A 27,362-nucleotide genomic window follows, 5' to 3' on the forward strand; every position below is an offset into this window, starting at 1 on the left:
GTTATTGCAGCATCATTACATGGCAGAACAATGAACTGAGTTCTAAGCATGAGACAATGAATTAAAGTATGAATATTTGCAGGATGTAGAATTCCTGAATTTCTATCCTGAGCTTTACGTAAAGGGCATGTCTCTGTATTGTAAGTTCTAAGCTCTGCATAGGATGAAGTTCTAGGGGTTGAACTCTTCATTTCTCTAAGGAAAACAAACCTCCACTGAAGCCTTGGGTTGAAAGATTTGAATTGCAGAAAAAGAAATTTTAATTGTCTGAGAGAAAATGAGTTGCTGGAAGGACTTGATCCCAGAACACTCTGAGAAGAAGTCAGAACAAAACTGTACATGACTGAGTTGAAGCTCCAAGTGAGTAAACAATGCATGAGGTTGAAAATAGTCCCTTAGATTCAGATACCACCTTTGAGGGAAGCAGAAGGGAGGTGGTGGCAGTTCCAGCAGGCTGGGTGCTGGTGGCCTGTAATCCTAGCTACTCTGGGGCTGAGAGCTGGGGATCAGGATTCAAAGCCAAATGGGGCAGAAAAGTCTGAGAGACTCTTTTCTCCAAATACCCCGCAAAAAGCTAGAAGTAAAGATGTGGGTGGAGTAACAGCACCAGCCTAGATTAGAAAAGCCACGCAACAAATGGGAGGCCCTGAGTTCAAGCCCCAGGGCAACCAAAAAAAGAAACCGCTTCCACAAATAGGTAGGGCTTCTGCAAACAGATATCCCTGCTACCAAGTGGAACAACTATAAGTACAAGACAACAAGGATGCTTTGCTTTGTTAAGGTAAAAGTCAAAGCACAAACACTAGCTGAGGATAAGGAGTCCTTCCCCAAATTTTGAATAAAATAAACCCCGGGTTTCTCATAAAACTGATAGAAGAGGTAGAAGCTGTTTCAAAAACACCTGGAATTGGATTTCTCATTAACCTTTACAGGTGGGAGCCCTAGCTAGATTTAATTTGATTTAGGAAAATAAAGAAATGTGACCTTTTTTACACAGGAATGTCATGAAACAATTCATTTAGGTTATAGTCCTAATAGTAAAACACAGAAAAAAAACTAAATGCCAGACATTAGGGCAAAGAGCAATCATTTTCCATTATGTGGGTTATTAAAGATTATATAAAATTTTATGCGTTTATTAAAAAACTGTAACTAGGCTATTTAACAATGGTAATGGATCTTATACACTATTTTCAAGCTTAAGAGAAAGAAAACTCTCATACACCTTTAACTGCAAGTTTTAAAAGACTGTACAAAAAAAGACAAAGTCTAGAAAAGATAGAAAAAATAAAAGATTTGATCATTTGGGTGATTCACATTTTTCTTTCCTATTTTTTAATTTTTAATTTTATTGTCAAGGTGATGTACAGAAAGGTTACAGTTACATAAATAAGATAGTGAGTACATATCTTGTTGAACTTGTTACCCCCTCCTTCATTTTTCTCTCACATACCCTTCCCCCAACCCCCCTTTCTTTCCTAATTGAAGTAATTTTTAACGTATTTTTTAGGTGTCATATATATGGGACTTTTATTTTTGATGATATATGATACAGTAACTTGCAATTCATTGCAGTGCCATTCTTTTACTGAATGGATCAGTATCACTCACTCAACATATGTTTATAGAGCACTTATAAAGATAGCAAATCTAGAGATAATCTTACTACAGTGGCAAATAGAACAAAATGCAAGGTGGGGAGGTGTGCATGTTTTATCAACTGTTTAACTCTCATTATTCAAACTACTTATTGCGAAGAATCAGTGGTATTTAACATTTTTTAGGCAAGGTTGGAATATATTTTTTGTACTCATCCTGGGGATTGAACAATTGATGAATCTATACTGACACATTATTATCATCTAATATCCACATTTTACTCTGTTCTTAAAAAGCAATCTATTTTTCTGTGATTGGGATCAAGCCCGGGGACTCGCCTACCTGGGAAGGTAATAATCTACCACAAAACTATCCTCCAGAGAAAGGTTCATTCCTGATATTGTATATTATACAGTTTTTGGACAAGGATATGATGGCATGCATCTGCTATGAGAGTATTATGCATAATATTTCCACTGCTCTAAATCCTCTTTGCTCTGGCTGTTCATCCATCCTCCTCCTAACGCTCTGGCAGAGTTCCTGTGATTCACACCATGGGTTTTCTTGGAAGAACAGTGTAAAGTGTAACCTGTGTAACCTTAACCAACTCAGTAAAATAATTTACTGCTTTAATTTCTTCTCTCATAAATTAGCCGTCAATGCAAATGTTTAATAACAGAACTATGAATAAGGACTTATAAAGACAGTATGAAGGGTCAGGGATAATTTAGTGCTGCAAGACACATGGCTAGAGGAGACTGTAGGCATCCTGTGCTTTAAGGAGAAAGAGGACTTTGCAAAACCCAGAGTCATGCTATGTGGAAAGGATCGCCTGAGGGGCTGTGAACTTAACACACAGATACAGCCAACTTCAGCGATCTAAAGAAAAGAATATTTACCTTTATTTTCATCATCTTTCTTCCCTCAGATTTCCTCATAGTGTTGCCCATTGGCCAAACCGAAGAAAAAGGGCAGGAGAAAGCCAGGATGCACATGGGTCAGCCTCCCATGGCAAGAAACAATGAGAAGGAAGGATGGAGAATCCATCTGCAAAGGCAAATGGAAACTGCAAAGTACAGATGATAAGTAAAGCCAGCTTAACTCCATTGTTTGTTATTTAATAATGACTTGGAGACAAGTGGCCCAGAATTCATGAAGTCAAGATCCAGAAGTATTGTTGTCAAAGCCCCATTGTTGGCCACATCTAAGCCAAGCCCTAACTGGTCCTCAGATATTCCTATTTTCAGAAAGGAAAGGACTGTTGTTTATGACCTCCCCTTTTTCCTATCCTCTGAACCTTGGAGATAGCCTTCTAATGTATGATCCAAGTCTATTCAATTGGTCACATATTGAGGGGAATTAGGTAAGTGTATACCTTTAATTTATATTCTCAACAAGAAGTTCATTGGAGCACTCTGAAATCCTCTTTGGTTTTAAAACTTTCTTAACCATCTTTCTTACAACTAACAATGGATGTATTTTTCCTTCCTCTCTCAATCCATACATTCTGAAATATTTTTAGTGGTCATATCAGGGTAACAAAAAAAGTCCACTTAGGTTTGAAGGTCAAAAACTAAATATATTAGTTCATAGTGTATAAATGTGTATGGTCAGCAATGAATGTAATCACTATACCCCTTGTGGAAATGAACAATTTACAGCAACTGTCATTGTCCTTCTAAAAATACCCTTCCTCAGTGGTGACAGTGATCAGATGTGCTGTACTCATAAATTGACATATAGAGTTGAAATCCCTTTGTAAAATTACTTAAAAAGTAAAAATTATGTTGGGTGCTGGAGGCTCATGCCTGTAATTCTACCTATTCTAGAGGCTAAGACTGAGGATCACAAAGACACTCATCTCCAATTAATCACCAGAAAACCAGAAATGGAGCTGTGGTTCAAAGTGGTAGAACACTAACCTTGAGAAAAAGAGCTCAGGGACAGCACCCAGGTCCTGAGTTCAAGCCCCATAACCAACAGCAACAAAAAAAATAAAATTTTAAAAAGAGAATACAAAAATAATCTCCTGCCTCTTAAATAAATCAAGGAATTGATTCCTCCAATAGGGCTTTATGAATTAGCCACTTGGTTGCTATTGTCATGAATGAAATTTGCAAAATATCCATGGAGCCAAACCAAAAATAAATCCATTTTATAATAAGCAAGGAATTCTGAAAATAGGCCACAAAAAACATCCCTAAACAGAGCACAGCTGGCTCATGTTTATGACCCTATTCAGGAGGCTAATCTTCAGAGGATCCTAGTTCAAGGTCAGCCTGGGAAGAAAAGCATGTAAGAGTATGTCCATAATAAGCAACACAAGCTTGACTGCGGGTGTGGCAGAAGTGATAGATCACCAGCAGAGCAGGCTGAGTGTGAGGTCCTGTGTGTACATTACCATAGTGCCAAAAGCACTAGCATGAAAAGAAAATTATACATTTCATTTCATTAAAGAACTTAACATTGTCAAAAGGTATCATTAAAACTATAAAAAAGATAGGCCATATGGACTATAAAAATTTATTTGTAATACATACATACGTAAGATATATTTTTCTGGTGCCACTCTTGGAGTTTGAACTCAGGGTCTGAGTCCTGTCCCTGAGCTATTTTGCTGAAGGTTAACAGTCTACCACTTAAGCGATAGCACCCCATCTAGCTTTTTGGTGGTTAATTGGAGATAAGAGTCTCACAGACTTTCCTGCCTGGGCTGGCTCTGAACCACTATCCTCAGATCTCAGCCTCCTAAGTAGCTAGGATTACAGATGTGAGCGACTGGTGCCTGGCTTAGTAAATTTTTTTAAGTCAAATATATTTCTCCTACCTGCTCTGAAAACTTTTAATGTTTAGTATTCCTTTGCCTGATGAGGAAAAGACTTTGGTTTTCTTTAAAGACTTAAAAAAAAATTCTGGCTGGGCACTGGTGGCTCAGGCCTATAATCCCAGCTACTTAGGAGACTGAGATCTCAGGATCATGGTTCAAAGCTAGCCTAGGCAGGAAAGTCCATGAGACTTTTATCTTCAATAAAAACACCAGAAAACCAGAAGTGGCACTGTGGCTCAAGTGGTAAAGCACTTGCCTTGAGCTGAAGAGCTAAGGAACAAGCAGGCAGGCCCAAAGTTCAAGCCCCAGGACCGATAAAACACAGACACACACACACACACACACACACACACACACACACACACACACACACACACACACACACACACACACACACGCTAAGGGGTAAGACACTGTCCAAATAGAGTTGTACTCTACCTGACTTAGGTAACTGTTAACTCCTCTGTACATCACCATAAAAACAATAAAAATATTTAAGATTCTAAAAAGCCAGGTGATGGTGGCTCACATCTATAATCCTAACTATTCATGAGACTGAGATCTGAGGATTGTGGTACAAAGCAAGCGCAGGCAGAAAAGTCCCCATGAGAACGTACCTTCAATAACCACTCAAAAACTGGAAATGGAGCACTAGTCTAGTGCAAAAAAGTTCAGGCCCTGAGACAGTGTTCAAAGCCCCACAACTGACAAAACAGCAACAACAACAACAACAACAACACACACACACACACACACACACACACACACACACACACACACACACACACACACGATGCTAAAATGGCCAATGGATATGGAGATAAACTAAAGAACATTCTTACCAGGGAAATATTTCCTGAAAGAAATTCAGAGTTAAATCACAATTCCTCACCATGCTCGCTATACTTACCAAAAGGGATTGGCAATACCAAATGTTGGTGAGAGTGAGGAACAATTTGAACTCTCTTACAGTCAGTTTACTAGAACATTACACTAGAAAGCTGGCACTATTTGGAAATCTAACACTGTGCCTGCCTTAGCTTTCTACACTCAAGCCTTCATTCAAGGGAAGAGTGTGCATATAGCAACCTTAATTCACAATAACTCCTCCTGGAAACTATCTAAAACTCCTATAACGAGGGCCTGGGTAGACGGGCTCTCATATATTCATATACTAGGATACTAAACAGAAATAAAAGGAAAGAAGCTGCTATATGAAATATTGTGGATGAATCTCACAGATTTTATACTGAGAGAGGGAGAAAGCCACAGGGCCTATAGCAGAGGATCTATTTATATGATGCTGAAGATCAGGCAAACGGAACCTAATCAAACATGATAGAAGTCATTCTTCTACCTATATTCCTTACCTCTGGGGTGGGAGTATTGACTGGATTAAAAGCACAGGAAACCTTGTGGGGTGCTAGAAAGGCTCTCTATCTTCATCAGAGTGATTGTTATGGTTGTCTGCATACGTAGAACATCACTGAACTATATACTTAACATGAGTGTACTCTCTTATTACATGCATATGTTATGCCTCAATTTAAGAAAGTAAAGAACAGATCAGATCCCACTTCCAAAATTTCCTCAATCAAGATAAGTCTTGTGTGGATTTAGCAAAATTTAAATGAATGCATTTTGTAGTTCCCTTGGGTGAAACTATAACATGACAGACCACCACAAATTCCAAGGTAATTGAATTGACTCAATACTCTCTCGTAATGAAATTCTGCAAGTTTGGATTTAGCTGAGAGCACAGAGAGACTCCAAAGGAGCTATTAAGAAGGATGGTTGAACAAGCTGTTATATTCTTTTTTGTACATATTTTTAATGAAATAGGCATTTGAATACCTATCTTTAAATGAAATAGGTATTTAAACATACCAGTTGGGTAAGTCAGTGGAGATCCATTATTGTCTAATAAACTAAATCAAGGACTCTACAATGGGGAAGGATAAAGAAAACATATCTGAAGGTGCTTTTTGCTCATTTGCAGCCAAATTAAATAGTGTTCATGTAGAAACCCAGGAGAGTTTTTATTGAATTCAATCCTTGAATTGTTTCTAGCTAACGGGCTGACTTCTATTTCCAGCATTAGTTTCTATTAAAGGATAAGTCTGGAAAGTCAAAGAATTTAGAGCTTTTGTTTTCCATAAATAGTCAACACTTCCTAGGCTGCTTTTACCATTCCTTATAAGAGTATGGAAATCAGATTGACTGCTTTTCATCAGCTATGCTGAAGCCTTTCTAAAACAGAGCTTTACATAAGTATATATAGATGATAACTATTTAAAAAAAACATAATCAGCCATGAGAGGAAGCCAGTTAGGAACCTGTAAGAGAAAGTACTGGGATCAGTGGCCCTTCATCTGAATGATGGGAAGAATGAGGCCCAACTCAACACTTCTCATGGCTGCACACCTGGTGTGAACACATATTGAACTTTTAACACACAAGTGATGTAGAGCTCTCCTTCTAAATTCTGAAACAGTCTTAAATTAAGGGAGGAAATCTCAGGGGAAACCATTTCTAGTCACTCACCAATTTTGGAAATAATTAAAAATTTTTAAAATTAAAATTTGAACAAAGTTTCATTTATGCCAGAATCTAACAGCTTACTACAAATACCAAAAGGCTATGTGGGTGTGTGCGGGGGAAATCCCATCCCTGCTTACTTTCTCCGAGGAAGTTTTCCTTAAAGCTTTCTTTTTTTTTAAGAAAAGTGTAGAATTATAAACTACAGTCAAACCATGGGATTAAGTGATCTTTCAGAAGCAATATTCAAAATCCCCCAGAGAACATCTTTCAGGACTTCAATTTCTGTTTTTAAAACATGTGGGTTTTTTAACATTAGTTTTCAAAGCTGAAACAAGAACACAGCCCTGATCATTCTCAGTCCAAAGCTTTATCCACTCACAATAACCCTCCCTCTCTAGTGTCTCCATCATCACTAACCCTAACATGTCTTCCATTTTAAATTCAAATAAGTATGTGGAATAAAGTATTGATCAAGGCAGATACTTTGGTATATCCTGACTACTCTCAGGAGAGCAAATGGTCCTTGCTGATTCTCTCCACAGGCATCACGCTCAGGACAGAAATGGGGCCCAATTGTCACTAAGAAGGGAGCAAAGGGTCAATTCACTCTACTGTCTGAGCAAAGAAGCTTCTGTGGCACCTTCTTGTGTTTGGAGACCATGGAAAATGAGACACCACCAGAAAAGTGTAGAAGGAGAACTAGCTTGGCTCTTGCAAATCCTGACCTGTGCCCTGAAGGATCTATTCTTGTGTTTAGAGAAGAATCTCCATAAAGAAGCACTGAATTTGTGATGGTAGCTAGCATTAAAAAAAAAAAAAAACAGAACCTTGCCTTCTGCCACACCATATTCTGTTATTGCTGTGGCAAAACAATAATTTTCTTTTTACTCATTACTACTACTAATGCCTTTTCTAGATTAATCTTTGTATAGAGATATTCACCACCTCCTTTTTTAACGTCTAATGGGAGAAGATGAGAACTGATATTTCAGAATCTCTTCCTTGTACAGTTCCAGGTTGGTTCTATATAGGTAAGAAGAAACAGGGGATTCAAAAGGTGGAAGCAAGTAGCCACTGGGCTATGGAGAGATGGGGGCTTCTTTACGCATGTAGGGAAGCTTTAAAGATCTGGCTTCTTGAGGCTTCAGACTAACCCTGCTGAACACTTCCTTGACTTTTGTTCTTACACCTTTCTGAACATGTATAAGACTTTTAGTTTATCAAAGTTTTTGTACTTAAATGCACGGAATGCATATGTTTTCTTCATTTAGTTGTGATGCTTCACAGTTGTGAGATGAGCTAATAAAGTACTGTAAAAATAAAACACAATGACAGAGTCCAATTTGTTGGCAGTAGATCAGTTCTATAAAGTCTCCATGAAAAAAATCACTCCTAGGAAAAATTCAGGATTACATTCCTGAGAGCCTCTGCTCATGTTTTTGTCAATCAATACTATACATCTTTGTTGTATGTGTTTCTGTTTAGAAATACCTTACTTTATGAATATTGTTGATTAATTAACTACTGTGCAGATTAAACTAATCTGCGACCAAGTAAAACTCGTGTGCATCTTAAACTAATCTCACATTTTTTCAGGGGGCATGTAATATCTTTAGAGACACAAAACAATACTTCAGCACTACACTTGGGGGGGGGCTATTTTAATCATGGAATCACTGGTAAAGAGAAGAAATATTCAAAAATTATGGCATTGAGAAAACTGGTGCTTGTGGAATAAGAGCTCAAGCAAAAAGGCTGAGTGTCGTCATGCTCAATCTCATCTAGAAATGTATGTTTCTGGTAGATCATAGTTTTCTCTCTCCTATGTCCACAAATAGCCATGAGAGCACCATAGATATTAATTTAGAGGTTACACAGAAATTTGAGAAAGGGGCAACTTCAAAAACATAGAATCTGAAAATAAGTAGGTTTAGCTAAGTTTAAGAAATTTAATGTACCTGGATGCTTGTGGCTCCTATCTTTAATCCTAGCTACTCAGGAGGTTAAGATCTGAGGATCTTAACCAGCTCCATCAAGAAAGTCCAGAAGACCCTTATGTCCCATTAATACCAAAAAGCTGGAAGTGAAGACATGGCTCAAGTGGTAGAGTACTAGTCTTAGGGGAAAAAGCTAAGTGAGAGTGTAAGGCTCTGATTGTCGCTGTAAAGAAGTGAAATACCTTGCACTCTCTCTCTCTCTCTCTCTCTCTCTCTCTCTATATATATATATATAGATAGATAGATAGATAGATAGATAGATAGATAGATAGATAGATAGATTGATTGATTGATAGATAGTTAGATAGATAAATAGATAGATATAGATAGATAGATACAGATAGATCTTTATCTATATCTATATCTATCTGTATAAATATAGATATCTATCTATATCTATCTCTGTATCTCTTTCTCTCTCTCTCTCTCTCTCTCTCTCTCTCTCTCTCTCTCTATATATATATATATATATATATATATATAAAGAGACAGAGCGAGACATATTTAATCCAAAGAAAAGGCGTATACTTAGTCTATAGTAGAATTAGGATCACAGTCCTTGCCTTCTGAAGATCTATAGCTATTCTATGCAATTCTGATGGTTCCTAGTTTCTTTATTTGCATCCAGTAAGCAGAGTTACTACGTTTCTAGCTTTAAAAGTGAATTTATAATACTCAAACAAACAAAAGAAGGTCACTCAGAGCATACTATCTTGGAAAAAGTTTGGATAGGAATTACAATGCCATAAGAATGATATAGAATTTCTTTTAACTATTCAATCAATAAGAGAACAAAGAAATCGCAAAGAACTAAGAACGAGTTAATGCTGATAATTAATTTATTCACACACACACATACACACACACACACACACACACACACACACACACACACACACACACACACACACACACATTTTAGTGCAGGGGATGGAATCCCAGGTTTTTTATTTTACCACTGATCTACATTCCTATTCCCATCATCTATATTTTTTTTCCAAGCATCTATTTTATTCTGATACTGTGTTAAAAGATTTCAACCAATAACCAGTTTCTCTAGCAAATGAGGACAGAATAGTCCAGGCACTACCCAGAGAAAAGAGAGTATGGATTCTTTACACCATATATAAACATCCAGGTGAAAAAGAAACTCAATGCCAGGATACCATTTCTTACAGTTCTCATCTTCCCCTCTCCTACAATCCAAAAATGTTCAGCATTTGTCATCATCCACATCAAAATGGTGGTTAGTAGTACATTTATTGTCTTGTATTTCTGTTCTTTACAATTTCCAGGAGCCATTTTGAGTGCTGTGGGGTCAATTGTGCATATGAAGTATTGAAAATAGACTGTATTCAACTCTCTGATACTCAAATAGAAAAGGAGGTCTTGCCTATCAAGCTAAAAGCATTTAAAGCTTGTAAAATGCACTGGGATGAATCTGTCCAGAACCAAAAGAAAACCTATATTTATAGCAGCTGATTTATTTGGTTGATATACAGTATGTGCTGTGGTTTATAATTTTTAAGGCATTGGGTCTGAGATATATTAGATATTGCAGAAAGAGTGAGGACTTGATGATTTACAGGACTTCATATCAGGCCTATTGACCTTCTCAATAAGAAAGGTTGGTGGTCATAAAGGCACTGAAAGATGCAGCCCTCAGGAGTCAATTTAATGTAGAATAAACTCTTTAACAACCAACCAGATAGCCATATCAGCTGCACCATCTGCAGATTATGCTGCTGTTGTAAAAGCACTATTTTTAATAAAAAAAATGCATAGGCTTTCTTTTTGGAAATTTATGTTCTCTCAACAAACAAACCAATAGTTTTTCCGCATCAATATCCCTAGTTATAGGAATATCAGGTTTAATAAACATAACAAAACCAAAGAAGGAAAAATAAGTATTGTTTCCACAATAAAAAACAATACTGGCAGCAAGTGACTGGATATATGAAAAACTCATCACTGGTCACAAAACAGAGATGCACCTGTGTACTCTTTGTTCTGGTTAAACTACATTCATTTCATTCCCAATGCAAATGGTATTAGTCTATGTACAAGCCAATACAATCAATACATAGACTTTCCAATTGGCGAGGCCTTATGTTAACATACCCACAGTGAAGCTGATCTTTGGAGGACTAAGATATCTCAATTACCAGAGTTGTATGTAAAGGAAATCCCAAAAACAGTCCAAATAAATGTTATGTCCAATAGACTAAGCCAAAGAAAACATTCTAAAAAATGTCCTTCCTTATTAGCATGGATTTTCTGGGAAATTGTACACATTCTCCACTGGAATTAGAAAAAACGGGGAGGGGGTGACAACTTGCTTGATCTTCAGCTCTGTTGTTTTTATTTTTCAAGACATTCCATAAGCAATTAACTGAAATTACTGAGAAATAAATGAAGCACGCTAAGTTCCAACAGAAAAAGTGGAGCATTTGAAAAATATTTTTGCTTATGGAATTTTATCCTACCCAGAAGTTGAGTCAGATTGAATCTATATACAGCAATTAAAAACTGGGGTAATAACAAAATCTTTTCTCTTCCAAGCAATTAGTGTGGTTGAGACTTCCTATGGTGTCAGTTGTATTGATGGATGCTAACTTGTTTCAGAGTTTTTTATTCGTAAATCTCTGCATAGTTCAGTCTATGCTAGAATTTATGCTATTGTGTAAGGTCATCTATTTGCACCTCTGTTTCATTACTTTATGACAGCATTGACATTGTGAACATTTCTTAGTGATCTGGACATTCTCCAAACATAGCATGGTACCTGGCATTCAATAAGTATATTTTAAATTGAATTAACTGTGCATGTGAGTAGACTTGACTCTTTAGGAGTCAAGATCACTAGAAGTCAGTAGAAGTTTTCTCAAACACAAGTGATGAGCAATTTGAAAGGATTTTCTATCCAGCCTTCATTTCTCCTTTATCTGCATCCCAGTTAGGACTGTCATGAAGTCATGACAGAAGGAATGTTTTAAAGCAATGATAAGTTTCTTAGGGATCAGGGAGAACACATATATTCCCTTTGTCTAGATTCTTTTAGTCGACACAAGTAGGAAGGGTCTGTCATGCACCACCTGCAGACATGTTCCCCAGGTTTAAAGAAGATGCAGGCTTTGACAGGGACAGCGTCCTGCAGTAGAGCCCAAATTTCCCTCCAGGTTTTCTACTATCTATATTTCTAACATGAATTGCGCTTTCAACCAAGCTTCCAAAAAAGGCAAATACCACCAAATGACTTTAAGAATATAAAATATATTATGAAAATGTTTACTTTTAGTTTGGAAAAGGCATCCTAGCTGGTATGTTCAGAACCTTTATGTCCTACAATAAAATTTCACCATTTTTATTTTTATTTAAGCACAATTTTCTCTCTCCTCTTTTAACAGCCTGCTGTTCTCTCTCTCTCTCTCATGCTCTCTCTCTCTCACAAACACACACACACACACACACACATCCACACACATCACCATCACAGTCCCACAAACATACACAGATTTCCTCACATACTTGAAATTTTTCTACTTTTATTCATTTTGATGCTACAGAAAATGTGGCAGGAAAAGGGGAAATTTTTAATTTTCTTTTAGGATGTTAAACTTAAAAATACTTTGAGCCCCAAGTTTGTCTACTTGACATGTAAAGTTTATGTTGGATCATTTTTGAGTATCATCCAAGATGGCCCTTGTGCCCCACAAATCTAGGCCAATTTTTCTGAAGCAGGCTCCTTGACATCATCTGTGTGATATCCTGATCTTCCTTGATTATCATACAATCCTGGGTTTGAAACCAAGTTACCTTGGCATAGTACTTCCCAGTCTTCAAATCTTCATGACAAAGGTAAAACCCTTTGGAAGGAGCCTGAGAGGATACACTGAAACACCTTAAAAGTCCTGGCTTAGTTTAATGTAAATTTCCAGCCTCTTAAAGAAATCATTTGACAAAATGCTTCTAACAATGTGCCACAGGATTTTACTTGGTCAGCTGAGATGCTCTTGTGTTCTCTGGCCCCCTTTGGATGGGTTAGGATGATGGAATGGATAACTCCACAACTTACCCTTGGACATGAAAAGCTGATCAGACATGCTGAGACCTTTTGGGAGAAGAGGGCAGCTGGTCATGAACAGGGCAGCTTTAGCAAGGGAAAGGTGCATAGTTTGAGTTTTTATTGTGCTTCAAAGTAGAGCAAGGGGGAAAATTTCTACCTAAAGTCCAGAAAGCTGACTGGTTCAGGGGTGTTTTTTGTTGCCTTTGCCACACTTCAGACAAGGGAGAAAAAAGTGCAGTGATAGTGAGATACTTCATTACAGTTCCAATTGTTGATTGGGGGACAATGGAAATGTGACATTTCTCCTTTCGTTGAATTAGATCTGGTTGTGTAAGTTATTGGGGTGCTTGATCAAGTCTGCAGCAGGAAGCCAGTAGTAGTCTAGTTGTGTGGCTTTTCAGATGTGATCAGACTGCTTTTTGGTATTCATTTCCTATTGCTGCTATAACAAATTACCACACACTTGGTGGCTAGAAACCTCCACAAATCTGTTAACATGTAGTTCTAAGTCCAAAATCAGTTTCACTGAACTAAAAATCAAGATATTCAAAGTGTTTGTTCTGTTGGGAGATTTTTATGGAAAATCTCTTTCCTTATAGTTTCCTGCTTCTAGAAGCTGCTAGCCTTCCTTGGCTTATCATCCCTCATTCCAACTTCAATTTTTAAGACCTGCAAATCTCTCTGACTTTCTGGCTTCCACTTTACATTTCCTTCCCTAAATGTGACACCCTGACATCAGCACTTTTAGCTCTTAAGAAAAAAAAAAACATTTGGGGCAGTACCAAAGTTTTAACACAAAAGCTAACACTTATATCCCTTTAAAAAATTCTTGGTGTACGTTTTATAAAAATAAAATGCTTTTTATTATCTTTTAGGATATATGTATGTAAACATGTGTATATACATGTGTCTGTTTATATATTTCTATATGCAAATACATTTTATACTGTTTACCTGCCCTATTCCCCTGCCTTGTCTTCCTCATCCTTTTAAGCTGTACCACTTCCTCTTTCCTAATAATCCACCTGAGTTTTCATTTTGTCTTTTAAATCTGGATTCCACATATAATAGAAAATGTGATATTCATCTTTCTGAGCATGGCTTATTTTACTTAATATAATCATCTCCAATTCCAACCATTTTCCTGCAAAAACAGATTTCATTTTTCTTTATGACTGAATACAATTATATTTGAATATATATTACAGTTCCTTTATCTATTCCTTGGTTTATTGTTAGCTAGGCGGATTCTACAGCTTGGTTTTTTTTTAATATAACACAGGTATCTCTATTGTTTGCAGACTTACATTCTTTTAGGTATATGCCCAACAGTGGTATAGTTGAGTCATATGTTGATTCTGTTTTTGAGGAACCTCAATTTACACTTCTATAGTGGCTACACTAATTTACATCCCCACTCATTGTGTAAGAAGTTTCCCTTTTACTGCCTCCTCTCACCCCAATCCCCCACAATGTCATCAGTATTTTTTGCCTTTCTCACTGGAATGTGATAGAATCTCAATGTAGTGAGATTTGCATTTCTCTGATGAGTACAAATGTAGTATTTTTTCATATATTAATTGGCCATTTGTGCTTCATCTGTTCATATTACTTTCCCATTAACAGTATTATTTGTTGTTTTCCTGTTTGTTAGTTGTTTTTTTTCTGGCAGTTCTGGGGTTGAGCTTGACCTGGAGCTTACTAGGCAAGTGCTCTACTGCTAACTGATGACTCCAGTTCTTTTCTTGTACTGATATTTTTTACATAAAGTCTGGCTTCCTATCCAGGCAACATTCCTGGACTGTGATCCATCTGTTTTAGGCTTCTCTGTTGTAGCTGGAATGACAGGAGAACCCAGCACACTCAGGTTCTTTCTGTTGAGCTGGAGTTTTACAAACTTTCTACCAGGTGCTCCATATACCTGATGATTTGCCTTATCTCAAGGCCACAGCTGACTATGGACAGAAACTTCTGAAACTATATGACAAAGGATCATATAAAGTGATCCTTCCTATACTCTTCAGTTACAAAAAATGAACTCAGAGACCCTAAGCATTCATTGCTTGAATTAATTCATCATATTTTAAGTTGAAACATTCAACTGAATCCAGTCTCTTGCAGCCCATTTTATAGATACTCAACAGGGCAACAGTCTCTCCAGATACTTTTATAGTCATGGAGTAAAGCTCGTGGGGCTGCTTTTCACAAGATCCAGTATATAGCAGTATTCTCCCAAAGCCCTGGACACCATGATTGTTCCTTCTGATAGAGGCACAGGCAGCAGTAGTGGAAGTAATCACAACCCTAGTCAACCATCAGCTTTTGGAACGTAGAGCTCAGTGTTGCATGCCAGGACATCTTCTCTACAAGGGTGATCACCAGATGAACCCCTATATTGCAGAGTATGTGGTTTTCTCCTGAGCAGTGGTTAAATAAAGGCCAATGACTCCATGAGACACACAACAAACAATCATTTGGCAAAAGTCATGAAGCATCACTTACTGCTTGTGCTGAAATTCAAACATGATGCATTCTAAGACTTATGGAACCCACTATTCATAGCCCAAGGCCAATTTAAGAAAGGTTATAGCTTTGTATTCCTGTCTCTAAATGCCAACTGTCAAAAATTCCAACTTTTATTAGTAAAATTTATAACAGAGGCTTGGTAGCCATTAGCAAATGTAGCATAAAGTTGGCTGACTCAAGGCACATACTAATCAGAAGGCAGCAAACACAGCTACCAAACCAAAAGCAAGAGAAGACCCAGGAAAGGTAGTGGCCCAAGGGGTGGTAATCTACACCCTCTTATATGATTAATCATTTTGTGTCTGCCCTTCAACAATGGGACCCATTTCCTATGCAAAACTGATTCACCCCGGTTAGAATGGATATCATCAAGAAATCTAATAACAACAGATGCTGGAGGGGATGTGGCCAAAAGGGAACCCTACTGCACTGTTGGGGGGAGTGTAAACTTGTTCAACCATTGTGGAAAACAGAAGAGAGGTTCCTCAAAAGACAATACATAAAGCTCCCCTATGATTCAGCATTCCCCCATCTAAGCATTTACCCAAATGATCACAAACAAGGCCATACTAAAGATACCAGCACAACTATGTTTATCACAGCATTATTCACCATAGATAAGATATGGAACCAACCCAGATGCCTCTCAGCAGATGAATGGATCAAGACAATGTGATATATATAGATATATCTATCTATATCAATCTATATCTATCTATCTATATAACTATATGAAATCTATGCTTCCATCAGAAAGAATGACACCTCCCCATTTGTTAGGAAATGGAAAGACTTGGAAAAAATCATATTAAGTGAAGTAAGCCAGGCCCAAAGTAATATAGTTACCATGGTTTCCCTTATTTGTGATAACTAGTATATATCTAGGATAATCTTATCAGATAAAGAGAAAAGCTTAAAAACTACGTACATATGACCATATAAGATGATGTTAAGTGAAGTGAACCACAAGATAGGGCACAAGAGGTTTTATCTTGGTCATTGATGTTTTTAATGTACTATATGATTTTTTGTTTCTTTTGTATATTCTTCCCCCATGGTATAACCCCTGTTTTCACTTCATTAGACTCCAGTGCCCTGCATCTTGTATATACATTTTTCTAAGTTGGGGAAGGGAAGGGAAATAATAAAATACTGAAACAAGGATACAGGCTGACACATTTTAACAATGAGATGTACAAGACACTATGTTGGAAATGAACTTTAGAACTTGAGAGGTCAGGGAGGGAAGGGATAGTAGGAGAAAAAGAGGGGGTAACAATGCTCGATAGGAAATGTATTCATTACCTTACACATGTAACTGTAACCCCTCTGTACATCATCTTTACAATATTTTTTAAAAAAATACAAAAAGAGAAGGTATAGCACAGATCTTAAAGCTAAAGCTCCTTTAGATAATACAATAAAGATATTTAAAATGAGAAGAAAACTTCACTGTTAAATCTGCTTTAAAAGCTAAGGACATAACTCAGTGCAAGAGGGCTTGTTTGGAGGCATGTACCAGGCCCTGGATTGAGTCTCAAGTACCAAAGGGAAATATTCCTAATTGAAAGGACACTAAGCTGGTTTTAAAATCTTTTCTTGGTTTACTCAATAATAAATTTTCCTCCATTCTTTATCTTGAAACAGAAATGTCTAAGATATCTATCATTTGATTTTCTGAATTCCCCAGAAATTTTCCTAAATAAGGAGGGATTTAAACTCTGCATATACAGACAATACTAGTTATAATGATATCTTCACACTCCAACAAAGTGAAATTCAGTGATTTTAAATCCTAAGGATGATTTTATTCTATTCGTATGCTAGAGACCAAAATAATTTTTATTTTCCTAGACAAGAATGCATCTATTCTTTTTACTCTGAAAGGAAAGTTTAAAACTGATGATTTATTGTGATTCAGAATCTAGATCCAAAAGAGTACAAAACCTTTCAGAGAAAAAAGTATTTTGTTGTCAGTAATGCAATTCCCCTTTCTCAGGGATAAAAAAAGAAGAAATAGCTTTCCCAATTAGGTCCATCAATAAAGGCAAAGTTAGTCTGCAAAGAACACAACTCATGTTTTCCTGTGATCACAAACTCAGACAATTGCTAACCTAATTGCTTTTTATTTTTCTCTTTCCAGCCAACTTAAAGGATTTCTACACAATCAATGAGATCAACAACCTAGTCAATCCAATTTAGTTATTAAGAAGGCAAAAGCAATGGATTGGCTGCATATTCGATCCAGTTTTGTTATGGGAGATATTTCAGTCAGAGAGGCATGGCTATAAATTTTCTTGGAGAGGAAATCTGGGTGGAAAAACAAATAGTCATGTTAGCTAATAAATGTTGCTTTTCAAACCTGCTAATCCCTTTGGATGATTTATCACTGTCTGAAAGCTCTGGACTACTTTACAAAGGAAAATGGCTGGTCCCTTGAAGTTGTATAAAAGTTGTTAAATTCATATTCATAAAACTCAATACCACCTGAAAATAGAAGTCATGCCAATCAATAGTAATGACTTTCAACAACCAGAAAGCCTGAAGATCCTCTTACAGTATCACTTCACAGGAGATTTGGGGTACCACACATCCCTTGATACTGGTTTTGGAAATGCATCTCCAAAGAAGTCCCACAAGTGGTAAATATTAGAAATCCAGTCAGAGGGTTACCTGGGGCATTCAACCTATCTAGTAAGGGAAAGAAAAAAATTCACCAAAAATATAAACAATTTTGGAAGGCACTTTTCAGAAGGACTTTGTTTCCTGTGTGCTTTAAGGACAGAAGGCAGATATAATCTCTTCTAACCCTATGGAGTTTAGACTTGGCAAAGTGAGGCAGCCCACTGCAATAGACAATTCCAGAAAAGGAAACAGAAAGGTAAACAACTGAAAAAAATTAAAAGGGATAATGCAGCATTTGGAAGGCCTGGTTTATATCAGGTGGTTCGAAGCAAAGTTCAGTCCCATTATAATGAACACTGATCATCCACAAAATGTTCAGATGTATTAGACTACCTTTACTATTCTTACTTTATATATAAGCTATCAGAACATATCATTAGCCTTCTGAATTGATATAAATCAAACACTGTTCCTAATTGAACAAAAATCATCCAGAGAAAAATAGGTGAAAATATCCTAAAGTGAGTTTAAATAGATAAACTTCCCTTCTATTTCTTTCAGAAGCTTAATTTTTAAAAATCTTGTCTTTTGCAAGGCACTAGTAGCTCACACCTGTAATTACTGTTACTCAGGTGACTGAGATATGAGGCTCATGGTTCAAAGCCAGCCTAAGCAACAAAGTCCAGAAGACTCTTATCAATAATCAACAACCTAAAGGCTAGAAGTAAGTTGTGGTTAAGGTGGTAGAGTACTATTCCTGAGCAAAAAACTCAGGCACAGCACCCAGGCTCTGAGTTGAAGCCCCAGTACCAAGACAAAAAAATATCCCACAAAAACACTAACTTCTTAACACATATGTGTGTATGTGTGTGCATGTATAAATTATCCTGTTGCAATTGTGAAAATGTTAAAAGTGAGAAGGAGAAAAGAGAATGCTAGAAAGTGAACAGTGCCAAAATACAATTGCACCTGTTAGTGAGATAATAAAACCAAACTCACTGAAAGCTATGAATAAATAGAGGGTAGAACACTGGAAAAAAACAAGAGTAAGTAAAGGGATTAATCACATAAAGTACAGTATGTACACTGTGAAATGCAATGGTAATCACCTTTGAATAATTAATATGTACTTTAACAAAAATGAATGTTAGAAAAGTGAAGCATATACTGTCTGGGGTGTGAGAACTATTTGGGAATGAAGAGGGTTAATGAGGATGAAGGAGGGTGAATATAGTCAAAATATTTTTTTTGCAGCTGGGTGAAAATGAAGCTTGTGGAGGCTATGTTGGGAAGAGTATAGGAAGATGAGGAAGGATGATGGAAGGATGAGTCTAATCAAGGCACCGTCTATGTGTACTTGGCAACTCAAAATGAGAACACTGTGTGCAACCAATTGATGCTAATAAAAATAGAAAGTGTGGCACGTATTCACGATGCAAAATTACTAGCTCACAAAGAAAGGAATTATGTCATTTGCAGATATCTGGGTAGAACTGAAGATTCTATTAAACAAAACAAGCCAGATTCAGAAAGGTAATTATTGCCTATTTTCTCTGATGTACACAATTTAAAACTAAATAAAAATGTTAATCCAAAAGACAGGCAAGAGTGAAACTTTCTTCTTACTCAATAATAATTAATTATTAAGCACCAATGTAAGTGAATATACTATCCTAGGAACATAAGCGAGTAACAATTATTATCAGATGCAGTGTTCTGGATATGACTGTACCAGCTCTACTCTTCTGTGACTAGTGAATAGTGACTAATGACAAGGATGTCCAGGGGTAAGCCTTTGCCGGTGGGCCCCCATCCTGGTGCCCCATGCACGGCTTCTTTGGGGGGGGGATCCAGGAGGTTGGGGCAAGAGACCGGTCCTGGCAGGCCCCCTGGCACTTGGCCCGAGGGTTTTTCTCACAGAGGAAAGGGGGGGAGCAGGGGTCCACTGGGCACCATGCGGGTTGGGCCCAGGACGGGTTTCTGAGCAATTGGGAGTCAGATCTGCCTGATCCACGTGGTGGGAGGGGGCCTTCCCACTCCCCCAGCACCTGCCCCCATTGAGATGGGTGGGTGGCATCCTCAGATCCAGGGTTGTCTCAGGGCCCCCTGTGTGCGGTGAGGTCTCTTTGGGGGGGGCAGGACTTCTGGGTCCAGGCGGGGTGACTGCAATGATTTGGAGATCTAGTTTATTCTCTGGAGTCCTGTTCCCCTCCTCCTCCCCCCAAGGCACCCCAAAGTCTGCACTTCGAGAGTGATAGGAAAATGTACTTTTTTTCTTTTTACTTGATGTTTGATGCGAGTGGGGCTTGAACTCAAGGCCTGGCCCTCTTGCTTGGCTGGGGTTGAGCCACCTCTAGACAAGGAAGTGAGCATCTGGCAGTTGATGAATAAAATCACATCTCATCCCCACCTGCAGGGAAGTGTGGTGGGTGCGCAGGGAAGTGTGGTAGGCACACAGGGAAGGGTGGTGGGCACGCAGGGAAGTGTGGTAGGCGCGCAGGGAGGTGTGGAGGGTGCGCATGGAAGTGTGGTGGGCACGCAGGGAAGTGTGGTCGATGTGCCCACGTGCCCAACTGGCAGATGTGTGTGGCCACTTCTCCGGATGCAGAGGCTGCTAGGTCCTGGGCAGGCAGGACAGGACGAAGGCTAGAGAAGGCTCTGTCTTGAAGCGGCAATCTCCAGGATTCCAGTCCCATTTAATGGGAGGATTGAAGAGTCTGACAGAATTATTAGGGGAAGAGAATCAAGAGCTGAGAACAGCAAGAGGAGCGGTGAGGGATCTGCCAAATGGGGTGAAACTTCAAGATGTCGATTTGGCCACCCCAACCAAAATAAAGGAGATATTTCTGTCAGGTGGCATTCAGATGACCAACAAAGGAGAGAAGCAGGGAACCATCATGGCTATGCTTCGTGAAGGCAATTTTGAAATTACCACACTGGATAGATGTCACAACTGACAGAAGACATGCCTAGGTAGAATTCACAACTGTCCAGCAGAAGGATGCCGAACACAGAGACCTCACTATAAACTCCATGTTTCTAGGCCTTGATGGTTATTGACTCGTTTACTTTAATGGCTATGAAGTTTTTAAAAAAATAAGAAAGTTATGGTTTGTATGACAAACACATCAAAGAATACAAGAAGATTAACTTCGGATTTTAAGCTACTTCAGGTTTGATGGCAGAATTGTGTACAAACCTGGTAAACATGATGCTGAGACTTTGGAAGCAATCGCAGAAAATGCAAAAGGCTTGGCTGGACTATCAGGAGAGTGCATTTGGGTAGAACTGAAAAAAATTCTTGTTGGTAAATGTGTAAACGACTTATTTCACCTGATCTATGATCTTGATATGGCTCCTCATAAAGGTTTACCCACAATTGCAAGTTTATAAGAATATAGTGAAGTCAGTGAAAATGTTGATACTTGCTCAGCAAAGCGAAGGACCATCTTGGCCTCACTGCGGAAAGTACAAGATGATGTCACAAAATGGGATTTGAAGTTGAAGATTTCACAAGAAGAGGAAAAACATTGGCTTATTTAGAATTAAAAATAGGAAAGACTTAGTTAAAGCATCAGATCGTTCAAAACCATAGAAACCCTATCAAAACTTCATTGTAGATTCCAGAGAGCCAGATGCAAATGCCAGAGTATGTGAGCTACTGAAGTACCAGGGTGAACGCAGTCTCCTCACGCAGATGCAGAAGTGGTCCCTGCCCCCTTCCCTTTGAGCGGACCTGACATTAGAAAAGTTGGCATTTCTTCCAGGAAGGAAATTGGTGCTGTGTTACAGCAACTGCAAGTACAGTGGGAAAAAAAGTGGCTGCCAAATGGAAAAAGAGGAATTCCTAAGTTACATAAAGAAGACCTAAAATGAAGACCTGGTTCTCAAAAGGGTAAGACTGGTCATCTTTCCCTGTCTATGAGATTTAAGAAGCTACAGCAGAGTTAAGAGAGAATCTATTAAGAAAAATCTTCTTGCTTTGTCAAACTATTTCAGGCACTGACTGAAATGGACTCTACCACCTCTCAATCTGATTTTATCAAAGAATCCTAGAATATTTTTGGAGTAAGTTCTGACTGAACTGTCTACACTTTTCAAATAAAAATGGTTTTACATAGGGAACAACTAGGATTGATCTTAAATGTAACTATTTTTCTGGGTGGTATATTCTTGTAATCCTAGCTACTTATGAGGTGGAGAAATAAGGAACTTAGTTTGAGGCTAGTTGGCAGTTAGTGAAACCCTGTCTCAAAAGCAAAATATAAACAAAAGGCTGGGGTGTGATTCAAGTAAAACAGCAAAAAAAAAAAAAAGATGCTTAATATTATGTGCATTGAAATAAACAGGTTACTTTGTACACTGATAAATTTCATTCTTTACCTGAATTCCAAAATTAACTTGTACCTATAATTGTTGACAAATCTATGTAAAACACCTATCAGTTATTTCCAGGGTGTCATTTATTCATAGTGGCTTTGTTCTAGCTATCTATGTTTTGGTATGGAGCTGTTATTTGTCTGTCATAAGGATTTCTTATGTGTGTGAAGCCTGGAGAAGTTAACTTGTAAAGACTTTGGTGTATTATTTTAGTAAAATATTACCTTTGGTTTTGGAAGGTGAGTGGGTTTATATCAGATTTTAATGAGATAGTGATAATACTGCTTTTTTAAGGAAGCATAATTTATTTTCACTAATTAAAATAATACAACTTATACACACACACACACAAAGAAATAAGACGTCCAAAGAGTGAACCAATGCAATAGTGATACTCACAAGATACTGTGTTGGAAGTGAACTTTACAACTCTAGAGTGGGAGAAATGGGATTATAAGGGATAGCAAGAGAAAATGACAGAGAAAACGAATTATGTTCGACATGAATTGTACTCATTTCCTTACTTATGTAACTGTAACCTCCTGTACATCACCTTCACAATAAAAAATAATAAACAGGCAGTCAAAAAATAGGATGTTCAATAAGCATCACCACATACATTATGCTGCATTTGATGTCATTGTCCCACAATTCTTCAGCTACCAAATCCTCTTTTGTGCTCGCATTCATGTATGTAGTCCACTGATGACCAAACCAAGCCTTGCTAAGTGGTATGCGACTGAATTTATAGGCACTAGAGGAAGCTGAAGTACAATTTTGCCCGTATGTGATTTTGTCTTAAGTACTAACTCTATTTATATTCTAAAGTTACTGTATTCTTTTTAGTTTGATTTTAATGAGTTGCTGAGTTACTGATGACACCCTAGTAATGGAAAGGCAGAAAAAAAAGCTGCTTTGCTTTACTATCTTTCAGTTATTCCTTTTTTTTTAATCAGTTTCAGAAAACAGAATTGAACAATTTACACCCAATTACACTTCAGCAGACACTGCTTCTGATGTATGGTTGTCTTGCAGTTTTGTGTTTTCTCCTCGGGAATCTGGAAGTAGCTCAAATCTATTGCAGCTACCATCCCTGCACTTGGGCCTGAGGAGGGAACCTTGGAAATGGGAAGTTAAAAACTGGACTCTGAGAGGATCCTAATCTTGCCACTTACGGAACTTGCTCTAATGGGGAGCCAGAAAGTTGGACGATGAATGCAAAGGCCCCCAACACTTCATTTCCCTTGCCTCCAGTGGTGGCCTTATAAACAAACTCTCTTGTATACGGCAAAACTTTCCACTTCAGAGATCCACATATTGTGCAACAGGCCTCCTTGGTTTGGGAACACTGGGAAGGAGAAGTGGCAAAAAGTCAGCATAAATCAATGCTAGTGTCATTGGCTCAAGTCTTTTATATTCAATGGTGCCCAAAGCGCCAAGGACAATGTTTTTAGAGCTCCACAAATTGTACAATTCCAAACTTTCAATGGCTGGCTTTCTAGCTGCAATACTCATAATTTAGCACGTGAGACTCTATAGCCTATCAACCATTCACTATTCAGGGAAAGGTAAAGGAGGGGCCTAGTTCAGAGACAGTATCCAGGCAAAAAGGCCACACAGTGCAAATGACCAACTAAAGGGAAATTGATATTGCGCCAGGATGCGACCTTAGGCTGGACACTGGAACCACGGCAAAGAAAAATACCCAAGGAAACCCTGATGCACACAGAATGACTCACAGTAAGTTCTATCCTAGTAAAAACACGTGGAGGCTAAAGCTCCCATAGATCTATATATCCTACTTTGAGAAGAAGTCAGTTAGTCTACCCTGGGAGACAAAAACGTTTTCTAAGGTACCAGTGCCTAGGTAAATTCTCCATACTGCAATATCTTTCTTCTCTTCATGGTCAAATTAAAAAGCACAGTTAGCACTGTGTAGATGTCTTTAAGGAGAGCCAGGAGGATTCCTGTTGGACTGGCTGCTTCTTGCTCTCATCATCAGCAGAGGGCTGACAGCAGTCATGTATAGAAGCAGTCACTGAGAAAACAAGTTTGAAGCCACAGCCAGTGTTTCCCCAGCAGGCCTGAGCCTGAGATCCTAGTCTGAGCAGTAGGCAATCCTAGCTGAGGCGCATCAACAACCACAGAATAGTAAAGCCCACCCAAGGGAGGTCCAAACCTGCTTCAAATATCGTTTTAAAATGATGGTTCATAAACAACCTAGGTGAAGGCTTACAACAACAGCAGCTTATGCTGTGGGAATCACTTGCTATTTCAGCTATACAAAGCTATGCAATGGGAGCACAATGAGTACAGGTCAACCCAGGTGAAAAAGGGCAGGAGACTCTATCTGGACTGAAGAAACCAAGCACAGTGATGCCCACCTGTCATCCCAGGGACAACAGATATCATAGAGGAGGAGGAACATAGTTCTGATGTCAGCCTACTCAGGTAGCAAGAGTCAAGATGATCAGTGTCAGCCAGTGGCTCAGATCTGTGCCAATGGCTCAGGCTTGTAATCACAGCTAATCAAGAGTCAGAGATCTGAAGATCACCAAGTGAAGCTAGGGCAGGCAAGAAAGCCTATGAGACTATTAGCTCCAAAAAACCAAAAGTGAAGCTACGGCTGAAGTGGTAGAGTGCTGGCCTTGAACAAAAAAAGCTTAGGGATAGCGTCTAAACCCAGGACAGGCACCAAAATAAATAAATAAATAAATGATTGAAAAACATGATCAGTGTCATAAAGTGCTAGAAGCAGGGATCACCAGGAGAATTCTTCCCTATAAAGGATGATGTTCTCAGTTCAAATTCAGTACCAACATTAAGAAAAATCACCTGTCCCTGTTCTCCAGTTTGAATGCTGATGTTATTGAGTAATCCTGTGTGTTCACTCCCTTGACACACTCAGCTCATGGAGGGCAGGGATCATTCTTGTTTATAGTGCCACTCCAGGGCCTAAAACAAGTTTTCTTGCATATAAAATGCATATTTGATCTATTGTTTTGTGACCAGTCACTGCAAAGCTTAGTGTCCTGCAACAACCATAACTTCACAACTTCTTATTGGGTCTGCAATTCAGTCAATGATTTGCTGGGAACATTGTTAGGTTGTTCAGTTAGGCTGCAAGATCCTACAAAGCTCATAGAATGTAGGGCATTTAAAAGCACCTCCACATCATCTTCTTCCTTCCAGTAATCTCTAGTCAGTTCCTTTATACCCTGTTCATTAATAGGCAAGAGCCAACAGGAAGATAATACTCATTTTAAGCTGCAGTCAAAACTGAGCAGCATCACTTTCATCAGTTTCTTCTGGTCATGAGAAGTCTCAAAATTAACTCAAAGAGAGAATGTACTCCACTTCCTTGTGGAAAGAGAAAAAGACTTATGCATGAAAGAATAATTATGGCAATGACATAGACAACTACAATGCACTCAGGCAATATGTGTCACATCTCTATTTCTTGTGAGGACCCGAGATGACACTGGTTTCAACGTGGGAAGGGTGTACTCATCTTTAACATATCATTGATGCTGTGACATTACCCCAGAAGTTACTGCCAGCAGTGTCCCAAACAAGAGGATACATTTTAATTTTTAATCTTCTACTAGGTTTGAGTGGCAATTTAAAAAATAGCACATTGGGCACTGTGGGCTCACAAGGCTAATCTTAGCTACTCAAGAGATAAGATCTGAAAATTGCAGCTCAAAGTCAGCCTAGATAAGTCCTCAAGACTTTTCTTGTCAATTAAGTACTGAAGTGTGGCAGTGGTCAAGTGGAAGAGGGTTAGCCTTTAGGAAAGCACCCAGGCCATGATTTGTAGCCCGAGAACATACACCAGAGAGAGAGAGAGATAGAGACAGACACAGACAGACAGAGACAGAGACACAGACTTAGACACATACACAGAAACACAGACAGACAGCCAGAGATAGGTACCACGGGCTCTCAATAGTAGGCATAGCTACTCAGGAGGCTAAGATCTGATGACTGCAATAGAAGCCAGACCTGATAGGAAAGCCAGTGACACGCTTACCTCTATCTACTAAAAAGCCACAAGGGATGCAAAATTCGACTAGGAACAGCACACAAGATTGAGCCTACAGACCAGCACACAGGCACAGACACAGAAAGAGAGTAAATTAATTTTAATACTGTATTTGATTCACTGAATATGCGACTTGAACAATTCATAAGTGAAAAATTGAGATATTTGGCATTCTAATTATACACATTCTACAATTGTCTGTTATTATTCTGCATTATACTTCAGCACATTCTTGTATTTTTTCTACTACAGGAATCCTCCATTTGTCCTGATATCAATATTTTTTTCCAAGTTGTCAGGTATATCAACATTTTCCTTTTAACAGTTTGTACTATTTTTTTTCAGCTCACTGTACTAGCATTATGTCGGATTAAAATTTAAAAAAAGAATTTGTTACCGGTGCACAATATTTAAAATGCATGAATGCACCAACATACAAGGTTAAATGATGAAATAACTCAGTTGAGGGGAAAAAACACAAATTTTCTCCTCAAAAATATTAAAGAATTATGAAATGTATGCCATAAATCAGCATAAGAATGTATCACAAACACCAGAACGTTAATAGAGATGTGACTTATAAAGTATCACTAAGACAATATGCTAAGTGAAAACTATGCCATCACGTCCCATCTTTTTCATTCATGGAACGAATTTAGTCATTGTAAAAAACATCACCTGGGACACTTCACTAGCAACCAATATACTTTCCTTAAGATTGGCCATCTCTCAGGATTGGCTGCTCTGTTACTGTTA

At 38.2% G+C, this 27,362-nt stretch overlaps 1 pseudogene; it reads left to right on the plus strand.

Moving 5' to 3' along the window:
• Positions 1-15,279: 15,279 nt before the first annotated feature.
• LOC138805380 (CCA tRNA nucleotidyltransferase 1, mitochondrial-like) lies at positions 15,280-22,052 on the plus strand (annotated as a pseudogene).
• The last annotated feature ends 5,310 nt before the right edge of the window (positions 22,053-27,362 follow it).

This window comes from Dipodomys merriami, unplaced genomic scaffold (genome assembly GCF_024711535.1).
Source record: "Dipodomys merriami isolate MVZ:Mamm:240054 unplaced genomic scaffold, mDipMer1.0.p SCAF_390, whole genome shotgun sequence".
In the NCBI taxonomy this organism is placed as follows: Eukaryota; Metazoa; Chordata; class Mammalia; order Rodentia; family Heteromyidae; genus Dipodomys; species Dipodomys merriami.